Source organism: Haemaphysalis longicornis, unplaced genomic scaffold (genome assembly GCF_048455015.1).
Source record: "Haemaphysalis longicornis isolate Haplotype H1 unplaced genomic scaffold, Haemaphysalis longicornis Haplotype H1 scaffold_7, whole genome shotgun sequence".
NCBI classification, from domain to species: domain Eukaryota; kingdom Metazoa; phylum Arthropoda; class Arachnida; order Ixodida; family Ixodidae; genus Haemaphysalis; species Haemaphysalis longicornis.
Genome location: NW_027526422.1, coordinates 172,880,154 through 172,893,096, shown reverse-complemented (window position 1 = coordinate 172,893,096; position 12,943 = coordinate 172,880,154). Strand labels below are relative to the sequence as shown.

The 12,943-nt window shown below is 47.2% G+C and overlaps 1 long non-coding RNA gene across 1 annotated transcript in view; it reads right to left on the bottom strand.

Annotated features, from left to right (window-relative positions):
* Positions 1-3,794: 3,794 nt before the first annotated feature.
* The window catches only part of LOC144147233 (uncharacterized), a 58,062-nt gene continuing 48,913 nt past the window's right edge, over positions 3,795-12,943 (bottom strand). The window contains exons 2-3 of the long non-coding RNA XR_013317871.1: positions 12,423-12,480; positions 3,795-4,037 (exon numbers count right to left, since the gene is read on the bottom strand). This is a non-coding gene — a long non-coding RNA (uncharacterized LOC144147233). The remainder of the gene's footprint in view (positions 4,038-12,422; positions 12,481-12,943) is intronic.

The following is a 12,943-nucleotide window of genomic DNA, read 5'->3' as shown; positions in this document are numbered from 1 at the left end:
TTGCTAGAGCAAATTGTGTTAGCCTTGGGGTATTTCTTATGCCTCGCCACTGCATGATGTAATTAATCTAGTATTGTAAGAATGCATTTACCAGTATCAGAGCAAAACTGAAATGTTTATCAAAAAAATTAAGCAATATGAGAGTTATGTAGCAATATTTCAGTTTATTTCCATGCTTTGCCAAAGCATGAAACACGCTTATTTTCTTTCGTTCTTATTACCTTCTGTCTGAATAGTGTTGTACAGGCCGTAAAACATTTCGGCTTCACAACACTTCTTTTTAAATAAACGCTTTTTACATCTACCTGCCAACGGTTCTTTCGTGGCGTGCGGAAAAAGAAACTCCCAGTGGGGCTGGGGATAGGGAGGGCGCTTTTTCCCTCACGGAGTTCCATGGCGCGACGATAGGGCGCTATTAACCACCGTTCTTCGCATGCAGGTGACTGCTCGTTCCTTCGGGTGCGTCGGTGGGACGGCTTTGTCATCTGCTTTAGCGACAGTTGTTTTGGGCCTGTTTTGGTGCTGCTTCGCGTCCATTGCGCGCTTTCTTAGCACTCTTGATTAACTTTTTTGAAAGCTCCGGCTGAGTAACACGGACCCGACGGAATGAAGAGGTCGTACGGCAAAGATACGTTAAGTCTTGGTTTGCCGGGCGGGAAAACAAAAAGTAGACACCACATACACGCATCTGGCCCCAAGAGGAACACTACCTTTTGCGCACTGCTTGCCACGAATGGTAATCCGTTTTCTAAATTCGTGAATACCAATTCGGTTGTGTTTTAAGAAGTATTACAAAATGCGAAAGGATCTGATAAATAGCCATTACAAAAGTTCCCTCAGCTTTCTGGCAATGCTGAAACTTACTAGGCCAACTAGTTTAAATAGGTAAAATGGGAATCACTAAGCTCAAATGACAAATTATTTCGGTGACTGCGCTTGTGTCGCGCGGTGGTGTAGCCCCGAGCACAGTAGGATGGCTAGGTTCCGCTGTCTCACCTTTCGAAAGACGCTTCTCTCTGTTTTCTTTCCGCGAACGCACGGCCGGCCTACAGCCACGGCATCCGCTGCTCTACCCCGGCCGTGCACGATGCTGCTACGTTCGCGACGCCACTAACGCGAATTCCAGGTAACGGCTGGAAGAACCTCTGGTTTCACTTTTTGTAGAGTCACGTGTGTAATTTCAAGTGACGTCGTTTGCGCAATTATTGAGGGTGTCATTTATTGCTTTGCTTTCCAACCACCTTCAGAGCGTGGATTGGAGCGAATTTTTTTTGCGCCTTGTGCCAGCAGTACTGTGCTGTCAACTTGGCTGGTCACCCGTACAACTTCCCTGGATAATTCCAGCAATAGGTCTTGCGTCGACAACTTGGAGGGACAGTGTTTATATTTCGCACGCTAGTGCACCCATGTGGTCAACGTGCCAGGTAAGCCAAGCTAGCATAACGCGCTCGAGGACTTTTCCAAAGCAGGATGTAAGGGATATATGTCTGAGATGGTCTAGGTCCATAGCCTTAACGGGCCTGTCGATAAAGGTTATTTTATCTGTGCGCCACTGCATAGGTAGCGTGATAATTCCTTAATGATTGCAATACTCAATAATAAAGCGATAGATATGTCGTCTGCGTTTATGATAACTTTATTATTGACTGCGTCAGGACCGGAGGGTGAACCTGTCATGACGTTTTGAAGGGGCGCACTTCGTTTTCTTCTCTCTTCCACTCTTGGTGAGCCACTCTCGCATCATCTGGGATGCAGATTGACCTAAAGCGATCCAAAAGTTGGTAGATTTTTCCAGCTGTTCGATTGACCAGTTTTTGGATGACACGGGTATGATCCGTTTTGTTGTTTTGAAGGTCGAGGGGGTGTTCAGTGTAAGTCCAGGTTTTCCTGATATACTTAGCGCACCCTTGCGCTGGTACAGATGCGGTGCCATTTCTTTTTACGGAATTCTTTTGTGTAATTTTGTATTGTAATTTCCAATTGAGCAATCGTTCGGTGAGGCAGTGAGCCGTTTGTTGTGCCGCTCTCACTTTTGCATACTGCGGTAACTATCCATAGAGGTTTTAGGCGTTAGTCTACATTTTTTCAAGGTATTTACTTACCTATTTTACTACTGGCAGCGCAATTATCCTAAATTAACTGTTGTGCCGAGCTCACAAGCACCCACCGCCACGCCTCCATTCCCTAAGAGACCCGCAACACAGGCATCAGAGCCGTCTAGCGGGAGTATCACAGACTCGTAACTGTCGATGGCGCTTGCCAGCACGCCCTCGCGGAGCGAAAAATCTGAGTACACTTATCTCCATGAAACACTCCTGATATTCAAGCAAGGTTCATGGCTTTGAAAACAGAGATCGCTCAGCTAAAGGTTACGATCGGGGCAATAATGGCCCCTCAGGCAATGTCGCGACCTCTTCCGGATCTTTCTGATCGCGCTGCACAATATTTCTACTACTTTAATAGGGAACTTTCGGGAGTAAAAGCGACGCCCTTATACTTTATGTCTATACTTAATCTAAAATTCCGGAATATATACCCATCCAAGAGGTCGGCACAAAAATGAAACATCAGTGGATAAACATACCCAAACAGACCTCTCTACGTGCCGTTCACTCGCCTCGGTGGAAACAACTACGCCCGCTTTCTACGCGACAGGTGAAAGCGATCAGCATGCATGTCACTTGAGGGTCACCCGCGTAATACAGAGCCCCAGAGGCGATCGGCGAGCGGCCCCGAGCGCGGCCATAAGAGCCCCTGCAGGAGCTACGTTACACCCATATGGCCCAAGGACCACCGCGCATTGGTCATCCCGAATCCCTTCCAAAAAAGAAGGACCGCGTGGAGCAATATATGCACAGTATACAGCGGCCCCGTCCGCCATGCGCAGCGCGAAGGGGGAGTCAACTTCTATGTGTTCAAAAGTTGGAGAGCAGCACCTGTATTTCGCGTAAAAAATATTCAGTTGTTTCGACAAAACAAATTACCTAGGTTGCAAAAACCAAAATATTATCCGCTTTTCAGTGGAAACAAGGGTTATCTATTGCATGAATGCCCAAATATTGTCAGTTGGAATCGATCATAGCGGTATCTATTACGAAGGATGTGAAATTGTCCTTTCGAACTTGCTTATACTAATGACATGTCATACGTTTAAGTAATTTGCAGAGTGATTTAGGGGGGCACCACTAACCCAATAGTTTCCTCGCTTCGCATGCTGCTTCACGTTCACCACAACTGGAGAAATAGATTCAAAGCGCATTCACATAGCCGATTCCCTCTACCCTTTGTCGACTAAGATTACACTGCAAACTGTAATCGTGCTGTAGACAAAACAGTTTGGACGTTTTGCCTACGTTGGTCGAGCATCAGTCGAGTTCTATGTTCTAACTTAGTCAATGTGCAGGAATCAAACCTTTAGTGCACACCCTCATACCCAAGGGGCATTTGATAGGCATTTCTTTACCTACCAGCGTCCAAGTGTCCTGACACATTACTTCGATACTTCGAGAGCAAGCCAAATTTTTACAACACATTGCCTACTTAGGATGACGACATCATTACTGACACCTCACTGCTATTGATTTCGAAAGATCAAAAATATACAACATGTCACAAATATGCATGCCCATGAGCGCCCACCCATTCTTATCCTGCACCAAGAGAACCAATTTTGTGCCTCCGAGTGAACCCGTATCCTCCCTGCGTGGATTTTGGTGTCTTCCCTAACCTCTCCTTATCCAAGTCATATAACCTATTTTAAAACTTGAAAAGAGAAAGAACCACAGTGCAACCACTGAAACCAACAACTTTTATTTTCTCTCTTCCATGAATGTCCGTGGGAAAATAGTGCATGACTACTCTGCTCCCGGCGGAACGCGGTATCTCCGCTGGGGCCCAACCTGGTAAAGGTGAATGAACCAAGATGGGAGTCGAAATTTTGCATTGAAACAATAGCCGTGCTTCGGATAGTCGCCTCTTCTGAAGCAAGTGCATCCCATATTGCAACCGCTTCGCGTGGCATTTACGTTGGGATCGCACTGAAAAGCAAACATACATATTCGTGAGCATGCCAAGTCCCTGGTAACGACATATCTAGAACAAGGTCACAAAAACCATCAATATCAGACATTTTAAATCCCCTCAGTCTAACGACCATGATGGTTGAAACACGAAGTTTTTTTGCGTGAAAAAGTCAAATGGCAAAGTACCAAAGCCAAAGCCACTGTAGTGAAAGTCAAACATGAACGACCAAAGGGCAAACAGCCTAAGTGTCAAAGCTCTAGCCTTAACGATCAAAGTGGAAATGGCCTGCCAGTCAAAGTACAAACTCAGACGACAGCACGCCATTCACTCACAAAAAAGCTGGGTGCCCATTTCCCACCCATCGTCATCGTGAGACCGTCGTCGTCGTTAGACAGGAGGGTATGTCGACTTTGAAAAGAGAATGCGCTGAAAGTGTAGTGGGAATGAAGAGGTGGCATGTAATAGAGACACGCAATTTATTGCCTTCAACTCCGCCAAAGCCCAGAGCCGACGCCCCCGCAATAAACCAAAAAGAAATGCTGAGCAACGGGATTCCGATGGTGGCACAATCGGAGAGACGTCGGCTTCGTACCGCTAGAGCCCTGCGTTTTATTCGTTCCACGGGAAGCGTTTTGTTTTAATCATCGCCGTCATAGTGTGCCTTCTCTTTTTGTAAAATTTGCTTTACTTCAGTGCGTTTTGGCCCTGACACCGCCATCAGTTAGACCAAGAAAGGATTGCTTTATTAAATTTAAGCTTTGGTAAAGCATTCCTCATTAACCGACAATAAGCTAACCATAACAGGTAAAAAATGCACTCCTCATCCTCAAAACTTTTGGTGGCTCTTTCGGATAGGATAGGATTGTCAAGTTTAACGCGCTGACGCAACGAAGGCGATGAGGCGCGCCGTAGGGGAGGGGTCCAGAATAATTTTGACCACATGGGGATCGTTACGTGCGCTGAAATCTCGTACACACGGGCGTTTTTGCTTTTCGCCTCCATCAGGAAAGCGGCCGCCGCGGCCGCGAATCGAACCCGCCTCCTATATGGCTCTTTCGCGAGCTCTATAGGGGGAAGGTGAGCCATCTTCTATATAAACGGGCGCGCGCTCCAAGCACATACGCAGTCATGAACGTAGAGAAATGTCGATTCATGAGCACCCCATACTACAGGATGCATAGGTTAGGTTCGTTTTAAGCTTGTTTGAGCAAACGCTTTATGAAAGTAGCACGCGAAAAAAAAATCGTCTTAGACAAAAATGGCTCCAATCCACGCCACGCTGTGAGGGGAATAGGAAAGCAAAGCTTTAAACGACACCCACAACCATTGCCCATAAAACGTCACTTGAATTCACACACGTGGCTCTACAAAGAGTGAAATAAGAGATTCTGCCAGCCGTTACCTGAAATTCATGGAAGGGAGGGGGGGGCGGAAGGGGGGGTGAGGGATGGCGGCGTCCCGAACGTAGCAGCACCGTCGGACACGCTCGGGCTAGAGCGGTGGACGCGCCGCTGTAGCCCGGCCGTGAGTCTGGAGAAAGAAAACGCATAGGAGCGCCTTTGTAATGGTGAAACAGCGGAACCTAGCCCCCTGATGTGCTAGCTTCGGGCTACACAGCCACGCGACACAAGCCCAGACACCGAAACTATTCGGCATGTGAGCTTAATGATTCTGTATTATACCGATTTAAACTACTTAGTTTAGTAAGTTTGAGAATTGCGAAAGAGCTGACGAAATTTTTATAATCGCTATTTATCAGAAGGAGTTGCCCCTTTCGCCTTTTGAAATACCTGTTAATACAAACCGAATTGGTATTCATCAATTTAGAAAAGGGAGTCGCATTCGTGGTAGGCAGTGCGTTTCTCTAGCGTTTCTCCCTCAGCCAAACGTCTGTATGTGGTCTTATATTTTGTTTTCCCTCCCTCGAAACCAATCGTTAACGTATCGTTGCCGTACTACCATAAAATTCGGTCGGGTCCGGTTTGCCCAGGAGGTGCTGTCGAACAAGTTAATGAAGCCATGCGACGAAAGCGCGCAATAGACGCGAAGTTGCGCCAAAACAGGCCCCAAACGACCGCCGTTAAAGCAGACGACAAAGCCGACGGAACGTCCCGCCAACGCGACCGCCGAGGTGAGAAGCTCCGGCGCGCGGGGAACGCTGGGTAAATTTGCCGCGTGATCTACAGTGTGGTCCGTAAGCGAAACCCTCTTGGCGCGTTGTGAGTTTATTGTCCCGCACGCCACGAAATAACCGTTGGCTGGCAGAGGTACAAAGCTTTGCATTAAAACCTATCGCTGAATGAGTGAAACCAACTTTTACACCAGACCGTATCACGATATGTACGTCACCGGCTGTCCCTGCCGGGGCGCTACACTACCCAATGTACGGAAAAGGGCGTTTGCCGAAACTGAAAACCCACATTTTCTGGTGCGCTCTCTAGCTCCCCAACTTCCTCTTTCGCACGGCGGACACAGAGGTTTAGAATAAGGACGTACATAGCTGGTCGGCAAAGGAAACGAAATTGCAGAAGAGAATAACGAAAGGAAATTGCAAACACGTTTTTCCGCAATGAGAGCCCCTGTCGATGCGCGTTCAAAAGATACTTAACTATATGAGTGCCGTTTCGTCAGATGGCTTGGGCAATGAACAGCAACCATGGCACTCCCGAGATCCCTTTCAAGTGGCTTACTTCCATCACTGTGGAGCAGTATGTCACTGGCGCAGTGGTTTTAATGCAAGAGGATTAGTTAACTGTACTATTTTTTTCAGTATTAGGGTATACTAGACGAACACAGAGCCCCTGGACCACCTTGACTCTTCTAGGACCGTAAAGGAATACTGAAACGAATTTATCAAGCTCCCATTTTTGCTGCACTGCATAGAGTGGCTCAAAAAAACACACTTTTTATCGTTTATCCTGGCGATAAGGCTCTATTTTTTAATACGCCTGGAAGAAGAAAAACTACCATGCTGTTTGCAGCGGCTGCACCAACTAACCGCAGTGAAGTCAGGTAAAGGTGCTACGTGATTGGACAATGTCCAATATTAGCATTCAAACAAGTTTTGGTTTCGGTTCTGTGAAACAACATGCTTGGCATCCGACGTTTTGTTGGATGGGCATCCTCGATATCTCAGTAATCACCATACCACGCTCCTGTCATATTGAGAACTTCTTGCTGGACTAGTTGGTGATCAGTCGTCATGATTTGGAGCGCAACAAAAAACACGGACGACGAAACAGAGTAGACGGGACAGGCGCTATGAGAGGGCCGTCACAAGGCTTTATTACCGCGAACCATATACGGGTTTGTTTATTTATTGCTTGCTTTTAATGTCTGGCTGCGCCCGGATCTGTTATCTGTGTCCCATGCGAAGCGCGTGTTCCATTCTTTATTTTTATCCCGCACGGGCTATCTCATTCAGATAAACAGAGTGTTTCGCCCTAACGCCGCTAGCCCAGATAAATCTTCTGTGATCTACAATGTTCTGGATGTGAATCGACGGTTCCAGAAACTCTCGCGCCGAAAGATAAAAGCCTGCACAGCAGACGCCGCGGCATTCGATTCTGCGACACTCGCCGACGCAAGTCACTTTGTTGACCGCTGCTTCGCCGCCTCTGTATTCTTTTGAGTTGTTAGGGGAGCACAAGTTCGCTCCAATAAACTTGTTTCTCCTTCAAAACAACTGCGCCGTCCTTGGCTTCGTGACAATAGCCTGTCTCGTCTACTCTGTTTGTTCCTCTGGGCTTTTTGTTGCGCTCCAAATTCTGCCATATTGCCAGCTGTAAAATGCCTCACATAAGCCTACCAGCCTACCAGGACGGCTTAGAATCGTAGAAATCACTAGATGAGGCCTACACAGTGGATGAACGCCCTCCGCGTCACCTCAGAACTCAAATGCCATGCACTTTTCTCCGATCTTTGGAGCTTCCTTCACTCATGCCTGTATCGCAAAAAGCGTGTTCGCACCATCCAGGGGTCTGCTGATTCAAGAGAGAGAGAAACGTTTATTGTCAGAGCATTTGAGGTGTTCTTTTTCCCTTGCGGTGTTCCCTTTTCACAGGAATCCATGAGCTGTCTCAGCACCGGCTGCCGTCTCGGTGAGCAGGAGCTGGTCTGAGAGACAGAGGCTGGATACCAGTGTTTCCAACTACCCTTGAGGATTTGGGATACAGGAAAGGGGTGGTGGGTGCTTGTTTTTTCTAGACTCTAGAATAATATGTCTTAGTGTGCCAGGCTCTTGGCAGCATTTTCATTCTGCTGGAGAGAGAGACAGAGAGAGAGAGAGAGAGAGAGAGAGAGAGAGAGAGAGAGAGAGAGAGAAAACGTTTATTCGAGCTTTCAAAAGTGGCAGTGGTTCCCTAGTCCGGGAATCCATCAAGTGAGCGGAGAGCCTTCACTCTGGATGCCAGGAGCTGCTGGACGTCCAGATGGTCGCTGGTCAACAGGTTCTCCCACCGCTCAGGGGTGGGAAGATGGGATCGCAGAGGTGGGAGTTTGGGATTGCACACACACTGTATTATAATATGAGCTAGAGTTCCGGGTTGTGAACAAAACTGGCATACAGCAGAGTATTGAGTTGGAAACATATGATGCAGTCGAACTGGATATTGTGTGGGGGATATCTGGTGTGGGATATTGGATGCGGGAAGGTGTTGGTTTGTAAGAGTCTAAGTGCTGTTTCATGAGTTTTCGTATGATTGGGGGGAGGTAGCGGGAAAGTCCGTCGATTAAGCTTCTAATGCTGTAACATTTCGTGGCATGTTACAAGAGGTATAGGTTTCTCTAGTTATTCTGAGGCCTGGTCGCCAAGTTCTCGGGCCTTTTGGTGCGAATATTTGTTGCCCTCCATGAAAGCATGTGCAGGCGGCCACACAATTCTTACATTTCTGCCGGGGAATTCGGTTGAGATCATGCGGTGCGTTGCTGGTGCCACCAAATTCCACGTGAAGCTCCTGCACGCTTCCTGGGAGTCTGTTACAACCACCGTGGCGTCCGTCTGCGTGAGGGCCAGCGCCACAGTTAGCTCCACCGCTTCTTTGGTCGATGCGGTTATTACGGTGGCACTGACAAGGAGCTCTGCTTTGTGGTGAATACCACTGTCTTTTCTCTTCTACCACGGATGGCGGCTGCATCCGTGTAGGGTGTTTCCGGGAGGGTGCCGTATTTCTTGTCTAAGGCCCTCGCTGTAGCTTCTCGTTGACCGGAGTGGTGAAGCAGGTGCATGTTTTATGGCAGTGGATTGGATAAAACATTATGCCGCCACCGCTCAGGAAGCTGCTTGTTCGGCTTTACGTCTGGGGAGCTTCATTTGGTTCCGTGCAACAGTTTTTGACAGGTTTTTGTCCTTGCGAGCCGTGCTCTCTGGCTTGAGAGGTGGCCCTCTATGAGCTCGTCTACCGTGTTGTGCAGACCCATGCGAAGGAGCCTGTCAGTTGACGCGCTCATGGCGATCCCAACGGCTTTGTTCGTAGCTTTACGGATAAGGGTGTTACGTTTTTCTGTATCTATATTTGTCAGAGTCGTGTAGGGCACTGCGTACGTCAGCGTCGATAGAACAAACGCCTAGATAAGACAGATGGTATTGTGTTCTTTCATGCCCCGGTGTCTCTTTGTGACTCTACGAATCATATTCACATGTTGTTCGGTCGTTCTGGTGATGCGCTGGAGCATTATGTCCCATTTTGTGTCAGCTTGCACAAAAAGCCCAAGTACGCTGAGTGGGTTTCGATACCCTGAAATTATTTCGATGCTGTCCTTGTCACTTTTAGTACGACGACGTCGGACCACCAAGAGTTCTAACTTCTGTGGGGAACACTCCAGCCCGCTTTCCTTTGCGTACTACTTTACGGCGTCGGCTGCTTGCTGCAGGCAGTCTTGAAGTCTCCCGAGTGAGTCAGTGTAAGTCTCAATTATTATATCATCTGCGTGAGCCAATGGTTTAAATCTGGAATACTCTCCAGCCTTGCCGGGAGACCCATGAGTGCGATGTTAAATAGAAGCGCAGAGAGGAACGAGCCTTGGGTGTACCTCTACTTGCGAGGGTGATGGGATCTGAGGTGATATCTCCGACTGTAAGTGTGGCTGTGCGGTCTGAAAGAAAGTCTACATTGTAGTTCCATGTTCTCTCCCCGCATCCTGCATTGTTAAGGTTTCGCAGAATTGCCTCGTATTATACGTTATTAACAGCCCCTTTGAGGTCGAGCGCTAGTATTGCTCGCGGGAAGTGTCGAGAGGCGGGGACAAGGATTTCTTCTTTTATTTGAATCAGCACGTCCTGGGTTCCAAGATGCTTTGAAAATCCACAGATGGTGTCAGGCATTTGCTGGATTTCGTCCAGGTATTGCTCATACGGTTGAGCACAACCCTTTTCATCACCGTTCCCCACGCACGATGTGAGGTATATTGGCTGTAAATTATCAATGTGCGGGGATTTGCTTGGCTTTGGAATAAATCTTATCTCTGCTGTTTTCCACTGCTGCAGGATCTTGCCTCTAGTCCAAAGTCGTTAATAGACTTTAAAAAGGTCTCGAGAGCCTCGTCGTCAGGGTTGCTTAATACTTCGTAGGAGATGTGCTTCTGTCCTGGAGCGCTGTTGCGCTTGTTTTCGGCAGTTACAGCCCGTAGTTCGTATAGTTGGAACGGTTTGTAGAGGCCTTCATTCAGTATTCCTGTGTAAGGTAGTTGGTGATAGCTTTTTTCGGTTTGGAGGTACTTTGTTTCCAGATCCTTGAAAAGTTGGTTCGAGTCTCCTTGTATGAATTGATTGTGCGGATCAGGTGGCGATTGGTTGCCTCCTTGCTTGTTATAAGGTCGATCAGGTGACGGAGGAGAAAGCAAGTCTTTCTGGTGGATAAGGTTCCCGGCAGGCCGTCACAAAGCTGAAGGCAGTTTTCCTTGCATAAAGACAAGGCGCACTGCCCGCAAGCAGTCACTGCCAACGAGCATGCCAACGATAACAAAATGCCTCGTTGGCAACAGCCTGCCAAAGAGATTTCGCTAGCACGTCAGAGTCAGTCTGCGCGCGTTCTGTGAAGTCGCTCGTCTTCCAATGAACGTTACAGCGAAAAAATGGTGAATTCAGTATAGAAAACATCGGACGAAACCGAAGAAATCAACAAACAAAAAAAGAGAATGTGCTGTCGGGTATTCGAACTTGTTAATTGTAAAATAATATAACTAGCGCTACAGACCAATCGGCCCCGAGCCAGCGCTGCCGGAAATGGAAACATAAAGTATATATTCTATTCCAAGTTGACATTTTTATTTAATTTTAGCATTTCAAGCAGCTTAGATGACTATTTGTTTTATAGCGCTCGTGCAGTAGGCGTCCCCCAAATTTCCGCAATATCTCATGTCTACCAATTGCATTTCTTAAAATTGCATTCATTAGACGGGAAAGCGTTCGCACATGTGTGGTCGTGCTGCTGGCTGCTGTGCTTGTTCACCCAGCGCAAAGAAGTGCTTTCTGATCCCTAGTTTTATACTTTACAGCAAACGTTTTGGTTGATTTTATTTCTTTAGCACCTATATTAACTGCGCTGACTCGTCTTCCGCCTTCAATTGGCCTTAGATTTTCGTAATAGCGTACCAGTCAGCCAAGCGTCGCATGTGCAAAGCACCTTGTAATTGGTGCTTGATACAGTGTATTAACTAACAAACTAAAAAAGGCATACTCTTCCATTCAGAAAACGTGTCGTGGCTGTTTCTACTAAGCAAACGAATTGCGACGACAAGTCGGCGGCAGGCGGACTAAACGCTTGGCCGACTAACCCTGTCGGAAGGTCGGCGAGCCCTGGAGTGTCGCAGTCAAGCCAAGCCATTTTTTCTGGCGTCATACAAGACTCTACAGGAAATGGGCGATGATGCAAAGAGGAGGCAAGCATTTCTGAATTGATTTTTCTGGTTAATAAAGATGTGCAAACGCAGCGAGAGCGGTCGAAACATAGCCTACAGACTCCATGGACTACAATTTGCGCTCCTACTCACGCACTGTTTATTAGTCACTTCAGTGTCCCTTTAAAGGGAAACTAGAGAAATGTTGTCGCCTCTGACTTCAAACCCTGTGCAAGAAAGACGTACTGGTACTACACGGGAAATGATGGCATGGTAGTTATATAAGTACCCATTGCCTGAGTAACTAAAAAAGCGCGTTCCTGCTAATGGTGTGTGTATACTGCTATGAAGGGTGATTGCTCAAGCCGGTTAGTCATTTTAAGTGAAAAAAAAAGAAAACTTCGCAAAGACAAACGATTATAGTAAGAAAACTCATGCATAGTACTAGAGAGGCACCACGTCAGTGCCGTTTAGAATAAACAGGTTGAGTTTCCACGTGACAATGATTACGAGTTTATGTTCAGTAGAGATATGCTTGTTCTCGAAACACGGGTGCTACTTACGTAGCCAAGGCAGCGTTGGTGGAAGATCCCATCTGCACTGGGTGCCCAGCTAGTACACCTGAAAAAACGAAGGTTTCTAAGTCGTTTCACAACGCCGTAATAATAGATTGAATATTGCAAATGTGGTGGTCACTGTCTTGGTATCAATTCCCGCAATGCCCACTATCACCTTAACCTGCACCAGCCGGGACCACTCGAAGTACCTGCGTCATTTTTACTCACGCATCGGCGACTATCATCAGCTCATCCCACGTGCTAATGTGATCACCCTCATTGTTGTGGCTGAACTCGGAAAGGTAGGTTGGACCACTGCCCCTCAATAAACGAATCACTGCGTCTTTGGCCCGGGTATTAGTTACTATTCAAAATCTAGACTGTCGGGGTATTTAGAAAACGTGAACTCCTGCATATAGGGAGGAGTATATCCTGCATATACTGTATGTATATTTAAAAAGCAGCGTGAAAAAATCAAGTATTTGAAAGTGTTGGTCTTTATACCCCGTTGCTGCACCTCGGCTTTA